Source organism: Nicotiana tabacum, chromosome 7, assembly GCF_000715075.1.
Source record: "Nicotiana tabacum cultivar K326 chromosome 7, ASM71507v2, whole genome shotgun sequence".
In the NCBI taxonomy this organism is placed as follows: Eukaryota; Viridiplantae; Streptophyta; class Magnoliopsida; order Solanales; family Solanaceae; genus Nicotiana; species Nicotiana tabacum.
Window position 1 is genome coordinate 159,894,273 of NC_134086.1, and position 8,335 is coordinate 159,902,607.

Consider the following 8,335-nt stretch of genomic DNA (forward strand, 5'->3'; position numbering starts at 1 on the left):
TCTCGGGTCAACAGAATTCCTTACTTAGAATTTCTGGTTCGCAGATTTGGAAAGTCGAATATTTTCCTCGATTTGGGATTCAAGATAAACCGGTGACTTGGGACACCAAAAGCCAAACCTTTCCCAAGTGGCGACTCTGAATTAAATAAATAATCCCATTTCGAATATTGTCACTTAAATTAGAAAAAATATCTCGCGCATTCTACCCTTCGGGGCAGGCGCGCAAAAAGGAGGTGTGACAATAACAAGATAGAACGGAGAGAACAGGGCTTCGAACGCCATGCAGCTAGCTTGAAATCCCCAATAGAAAACTGAACCAGCTGAATAATGCTCACTCGGCCGCTCGGGCACCTGGATCTGCACACAAGGCACATGGAGTAACGTGAGTACGCCAACTCAGTAAATAACTAAAGTACATAAGGTCTGAAAGTAGTGACGAGCAGTTCAAAAATACATAACGGAATAACCAACAAAATAACATGTCATCTTTACAGTTCAAAAAACAATTTTTGTTATAAAACAACATTTCCAGTTTAATCATTTGGAACCAATTACTTAGCTGTATATCAAACAGAGGCTTATTTAAAAAAAGAGTGAAATCAGTGAAAACATCATGACAAGGCCTCTCGGGCAAGGAATCACTCAGAATCTAGCCCCTCGGGTAGCCTTTCAGTCACTCGTGACTCAACTCTCAGCACTCGGCTTATTTATATCTCATAATAATATAAATCATAGTAACTGTTGTGGCGTGCAGCCCGATCCATATATTTATAGTCAACTACGCTCACTAGGGGTGTGCAGACTCCGGAGGGGATCCTACAGCCCAAGTGTCATATCACTGCGGTGAGCAGCCCGATCCAATATATATATATATATCGCTGCGGCATGTAGCCCGATCCATACAAGTATCGCTGCGGCGTGCAGCCCAATCCATAATATATACATATAATGTCCTCACAATTGGATTCTTAACCTCTCTCGGTCCTTCACCTCACAACCTCTCGGTCACAATAACATGAATCAGGGAACTCAACCTAAACAGTCCTCACAATTAGGAGTAAGCGACAAAGCCAGTTTTAGCTTTTAAACAGGTAAAATAGGACTGAGGATATGCTTTTAGCAAGTAAAGTGAGGAAAAACAGTCAAAATGCCCCTAAAGGTTTCTACAGGTCGGCACAAGGTCCCAAACATGGCATACAACCCATAATACAGTATAAATATCCAAAATACGAAATAACATAGTACTTTTAAATCAAATACACGGATTAATAGTCACTACGGGACGGACCAGGTCACAATCCCTACCAGTGCATGCCCACCGCTCGTCACCTAGCATGTGCGCCACCGCTTTTATCAAAACAAGTCAACTACTGTCACGACCCTAACCCCGAACCCGGTCGTGATGGTGCCTCTCGTGAAGACAAGGCCAGCCAGTTCAACCCAACTCAACTTTTAAAGTAGTTAATCAACATAATAATAGTCTAAACATGATTTAAACACTACTAAATAGCGGAAATATCAATAACAATGCGGAAAGTCCAACCCGACACAGCCCTAACCGGGGTGTCACAAGTCATGAGCATCACTAAACCATAATACTAGTCTGCTAAAGTCATAAACTACTACAAGTGTTTGAAAGGAAACATAAATGATAAAGAAGTAGAGACACAGGGGTGCGGACGTCAACAACTACCTCGAAGTCTCCGAAAATCGCCTAGAACTAGAGGAACCAACACTCAGGAGCATTACTAGCTATGCATGAATCTGCACACAGGGTGCAGGGAGTAAAGTGAGTACTCCAACTCAGTGAGTAACAAATGTAAATAACGACTGAAAGTAAGAAAACACGTAAAACACAAGGCATTCTATACTGAAGCAGTAAAAAATCACTTAAAATAGTAAAACAGTGAAGAGTCAAGTAAAATCCCTTTTCAACAAGTAAAACAAGTAATTGACAGATAAGTAAACAAATAGAAGTTCGCCCATCCAGCTCGTAATTGATTCGTTGATACTGTGCTCCAGGGGTGAACTGGAAATCGCCAAAATATCAATTTCGCCAATTCAAGCCTAAGTCTACTCCGAACCTCCAAACTCATTCCGATCACGCTCCTAAGTCACAAATCAACTCCCAAAGATAAACAAATCATCGGAACTCATATCTGAGCCCTCTAACACATAAATCAATATCCGGTTGACTTTTTCAACTTAAGCCTTCTTAAAAGAGACTAAGTGTCTCAAACTTCACCAAACTCATTCGGGACTCGATCTGACCAACCCAATACCACAAAACACGGATAACAAAGCATAAAGAAGTTGAAATGGAGGAAACGGAGCGGTACTCATGAGACGACTAGACGGGTCGTCACAATATCCTAAAGGCTCAATTCATATCATAAAAGTTCAATTCATACACAAAAATTTCAATTCATATCCTAAAGGTTCAATTCATATCCTAAAATTTTAATTCATATCCCCAAAAGTTCACTTCATATCCTAAAATAATTTATAAACTAAAATTTCAATACATAAACTAAAAGTCCAATTCATATCCTAAAGGTTCAATTCATATCCTAAAGGTTCAATTCATATCCTAAAGGTTCAATTCATATCCTAAAATTTCAATTCATATCCTAAAAGTCCAATTCATATCCTAAACCTTAGATTCTAACTAAACTATTAAGACAATACATAGTATAATTCAAATCTAACTAAATTAAATTCAACACTAATTAAACTAATTAGTTAATAAAAATAATTAACAAAGTTAACTAAAACAAGACCTAAACCCTAATCCTCAATAAAATACAATGTTCAAAGAATTTAAACACTAATTCATATCCTTAAACTACAATATTAAATAATTAAAACAAAAACTAGAAATAACAAAGATTCAAGGTTATAATTCAAACCTAGGTTTTTTTAGGTGGAGAAGGAGAGAAAGGGGCAGCGGCAGCGGTGGCAACGGCGGCTCCGGCGGTGGCTCTGGCAGTCACAGCGGTGGCGCGGGGTGGGGGAATTGATTTGTGTGAGGGAAATAGAGAAGGAGGGGAATGTGTTGAGAAAGAGTTGGGGAAATTTTGGGGAAGAAAATAATAGAATGAAAGGGGAAAAGCCGTTTTTGAGTCTGGATTTACAAAAAGCGACCAACGTTGGTCGCTATTTTTGGTATCTAATTAAGTTTTGACTGTTTGACCAAAATAGCGACCAACGTTGGTCGCTATTTCTAAAAAAATAACTTTTTTTTTCTGTTTTGGTTTTTAAATATTATAAGCTATAAAAAATCTTATTAGCTATAAATATTTATTTTATTTAACTGCAATTATTATAAATAATTAAAAACTATAAGCATAATCTTTAAAAAAAATTATATTAACTAGGTAACTACTTTTAATAGATTATAATAGCATGTATGTAAAGGAATTTTTTAAGTTATATTTAAGTATATGAGTAATTTCATATACACGCATAAACTATATTGTAATTGATGATCAATCTTATACATTACTATGTACGAATAATTAACGAATTGATAAACCAATATAATATTATTCTATTAATTGATATAATAGTATTCATTATTTGTATTATAACAGAGTTAATGAATTACATTCATTCATCACTAGGTTACAAGTCGATGAATCAATTATAACCTATTAATTGATATAAGTCGAGACGTTTTGTTTTTAATATTCAAAGATGCATTTGAGTGGGTTATAAGTTGATGAATCAATTTACAAGTGTATCAATACCTAAAAGAACCCGTCCCTGTGTTCCGAGCGCTTCATGTTCTTATATATATATATATATATATAGACACACACGCACGCTTCGTTGTACTGCTTAACTGCATATATAGCATGTTAGAGTATATTTTAGTCTATTCATCCTTTGTATTACAAAAGTGTTAACGTGTTACATTTATATTATTTAGATAGTAAATACAAAAGTGATTTTTAATTTTGACCATTGTTGGCCTGAAAGAGACCAACTTTGATCGCTAAATATACATAAATTTAAATTAGCAACATGATATTGTATTCATTATTTGTATTGTGACGGAGTTAATGAATTACATTCATTCATCACTAGGTTATAAGTCGATGAATCAATTATAATATATTAATTGATATAAATCGAGACGTTTTGTTTTTAATATTCAAAGATGCATCTGAGTAGATTATAAGTCGATGAATCAATTTACAAGTGTATCAATACCTAGAAGAACCTGGCTCTGTGTTCCTAGCGCTTCATGTTCTTATATATACTAGTTTTAGTGTACGCGCTTTGCACGTGTACCTTATATCAAAAGAGATAATATTTTTAAAAAATAACATAAATAATAATATAAAGATATATCTCTGTTATAAAATAAATATCAACAAAAAATTTATAGGTTCCTGAAACTAATAAATAATCATATATTAATTATAGGAGTAATGTTTGATTGAATTGATAAAGATATCGTTTCATTTATAATGAGACCAAGCTAGGTATACATGTGTTTATGTCATATTATGCATTATTAATAACTGAAAAGGTTTTATCCATATATATAGTTTACTTAATCTATAAGAGTGCTAAAACTTGTATCCTTATTCTAGTCATGTTTTAGTAATCATATCAGGCATCCCAACACGACAAATACTAACTAGTCTAGTGGTTCTCTTTTCCAGTTTGTTCTGCTTTATTGTACAAAAATATTGTAGGAGTAATATTTGATTAAAAGGTAAAGACGTCGCTTGATTTTATTTCTAAAGCACTTCATTTACGTGATCGATTACATAATATAATTATATTTTATTCCTATTTAGTGAAACAAAGAATATACACAACTCTTATTAAAAATAAATTTCTTATCTTATACATGTGTAAGGTAAGTACTAAGATTTCACTTATTATATTGACTAATTAGATGAATATTGAGTAAAATTAACTTATATAATTTATAAGATTAAGCTCGAGTATAGTATGTAAATATTTGTTGAGAAATGAAAATTTTAATTACCAAAAAAAATAATTTATAAGCTTACTCAAAAATGCTCTTATTCATTTTTGCTTGATTTATTGAGTTAGTATCGTAATTGATTGGATTTAAAGTAATAAAATATAGGACTAAATTTAAAATAGTAATAGACGACTAAAATAAGAAATGTTTTTAAGTACATGACTAAAATGAAAATAAATAAATCATAAAAAATAGACTAATGCATTAATGAGTCTTGACACGACAAAATAATATTCTTGGAACAAAGAAAAAGATAATGTAAGAAAAAACCTACGACAAAAATTAAAAAAAGAAAGTCACATAAACACACAAAAACGTATGATAATTAAATGAAAAATCAAATAGGAATTGGTTCAGTCAATTTGGTAATACTATAACATATATATAACTTGTTATAGTATATGTTAGTGTGTGTATATATATATATATATAACACACACACTTCGTACTACATTAACTACATATATAGTGTAACGACCCAACTGGTCGTTTTATCTTTTAAGATCCCGTTCCCCTAAATAAAACTTTTCACACTTGCTTCAGCTAATTTACAACTTGCGGGGACGGTTAGTTCGGAGTTTGGAAGAGTTTCGAGTGAAATATGCTCATTTGAGTTCTTAGAATTTTCTTAAAGGACTAAGTTTGACTTTGGTCAACATTTTGAGAAAACGGACCCGAATTCGTGATTTGACAGTCCCGGGGGTTCTGTAAGAAAATATGGGACCTGGGCATATGCCCGGAATCGAATTCCGAGATCCCTAGCCCGAGTAATGAATTCTTATTAGAAATTGCTAATTTAAAGTTTTAAGGATTTAAAGAAACTAAGTAATGATTGATTTCATGGGTATAGGGCTCGTATGTTGGTTCCGAATCCTGGTACAGGTCCGAAATATCATTTAAAACTTGTCCATAAAATTTGGTGTCAATCCGAGTAGTTTAAGGGCGTTTTGGCCCGTTAGAGAAAAATTAAGAACTTGAAGTTCAAAGGTTTGATTCAATTGGTTGTAGGGGATGATTCTTAGATTTAGCGTTGTTTCGGGCGTTCCGAAGGTTCGAATAGGTCCATTTCGTGATTTCAGCCTTGTCGGTATGTTCGGACGGGGCCTGGGAGCCCTGAGCGTCAATCGGACGAGGCTCGAGTGAAGTGAAAAAATTTGAGAAGTGTTGAAGGTTGTTGCTTCTATCATAACCGCACCTGCGGTTGATGGACCGCAAGTGTGAGATCGCAGATGCGGTCCTTGCATCGCAGAAGCGGCTCAGGTAAGCCAGGCCAAGAACCGCAGATGCAGCCTGGAGACCGCAGATGCGGTCCCAGCTCTTTGGCCCATTTTCGTAGGTACAGCCCATCTCTCGCAGATGCGGAATTCGCTGGGCAGTGAGGTTCATTTAATACGGGTTCTAAGTCCATTTTTGTCATATTTCACTCTTCCATTGGCGATTTTGGGAGCTTTGAAGAGAAGACTTCTACTTAGTATTGTGAGGTAAGTTTATTCCACTCATACTTAGTATAATATTTGCATTTTATGTAGATTAAACACTAGAAATCAGGTAAAATCAATGGGTTAGAGCAAGACCTAGGGTTTTAATAAGAGTTAGATTTAACTATGAAAATTGTTATGGAATTGATTAGAAGTCATATATTCTTGATCTTTAGGTTGTAGAGAACAACTTCTTTCGAAAAATTTCGGAATCCGGGCATATGGGACCGGGGTCGGATTTTAGGAAACTTGTGTTAAGGGTTGGGAAATTGCTTAAATAGTTGGAATTCGATCTTGTGAGTCTATATTGACTAGTTCCTCTTTCATTTAACTAGTTTGGAATCGTTCGGCTCTAAATTGAGGGTTCGGGCTCATTCTTGGCAATTGAAGTATACTTTGGAGCGAGGTAAGTCTCCTTTCTAACCTTGTATGATGGAATTGTCCCCATAGGTATAATAAATGAGTAATTGCTACTAAATGTGGGGGTTACGTACGCACTAGGTGATGAGAGTCCGTGCGTAGCTACTATTATGTTAATTGTCCGGGTAGTCTAGGACCCACATCATGCCATATTTGTGAATATCTCTATATTCTCTTGCTAATGCGATCACTTAGGATATGCTAGAGACTTGAAAAAGGAATAAGAATGAACATGTATACTTGTGAAACCCTTTTATGAATTTATTTGAATATAGATGCTCCTTCGTGTGTATTCTTGATATTTCTTGTTATTTGTGGATCGGGCCGATCAGCTCGGTATAAATAGATGCATCTATGATTCGCGTCGTTCGACCCTCGACAGTGCACATTTTATTTTCTATTGGATCGGGTCGTCGACCTCGGCATAATGTGCGCATGATATCTATGTGAAAACTTATACATGATTTGTTTTGCTAACATTTCGAAATGTAAATGGCTAACTGGAATATTGTTAAGAACATGATTTTTACCTCTTGTTGTTGATTATTGGTAACCCACATGCTTAGCATAGCACTTTATTATATTATTAACCCTAGTAAGTATCAAGTCGACCTCTCGTCTCTACTTCTAAAAGATTAGATGGGATACTTACTGGGTACATATTATTTATGTACTTATACTACACTTCTGTAATTAATTGTACAGGATCTGAGGCAGGAACATCTGGCTATCAGTCTGGTGCGCGCCCCTGATTCATAGACTGAGACTTCCACTGTGAGCTGCTCCCTTCCTATGCCGTTCAGAAGCCAGATAGAGTCTTTTCTTACTTTTCCTGTCTATTCTATCTCAGACAGTAGGATAGAGTTATTCTTTTGTATATTCTACTAATTGTCTATTACTTGTGACACCAGGTCTCGGCATACACGTTAGTAGACATTTATTTTTTTTGGGTTGTATAATCATTTTGATATATTACTAATCGTTTCTGGTCTTAACTTTAAACTTAAGAATCTGTTACGCTTAGTTTGGGTAAAAGTAAAAATGAGAACTTAATTATATTTCCGCGTTGGCTTGCCTGAAAATGGTGTCGAGCACCATCATGACCTACTATTGAAATGGGTCGTGACAACATGGTATCAGAGCACTAGGTTCACGTAGGTCTCACAAGTCATGGGCAAACCTAATAGAGTCTTGTAGATCGGTACGGAGACGTCTGTATTTTGTATTTATCTTTGAAAAGCTATAGGGTATTAGGAAAAAACTACTCTTTATTCATTTCCTATCGTACAGTGGTTAGTGTACTAAATTTCCCTCTTCTATTCTCTCACAACTGGTGAGGACATACACGACTAATGTTCCAGACCCAAGCGGAGCTGCTCCCCCCGTTGCTAGAGGCCAAGTAGAGGTCGGGGGAGGGAGCCGACCCGTGGTA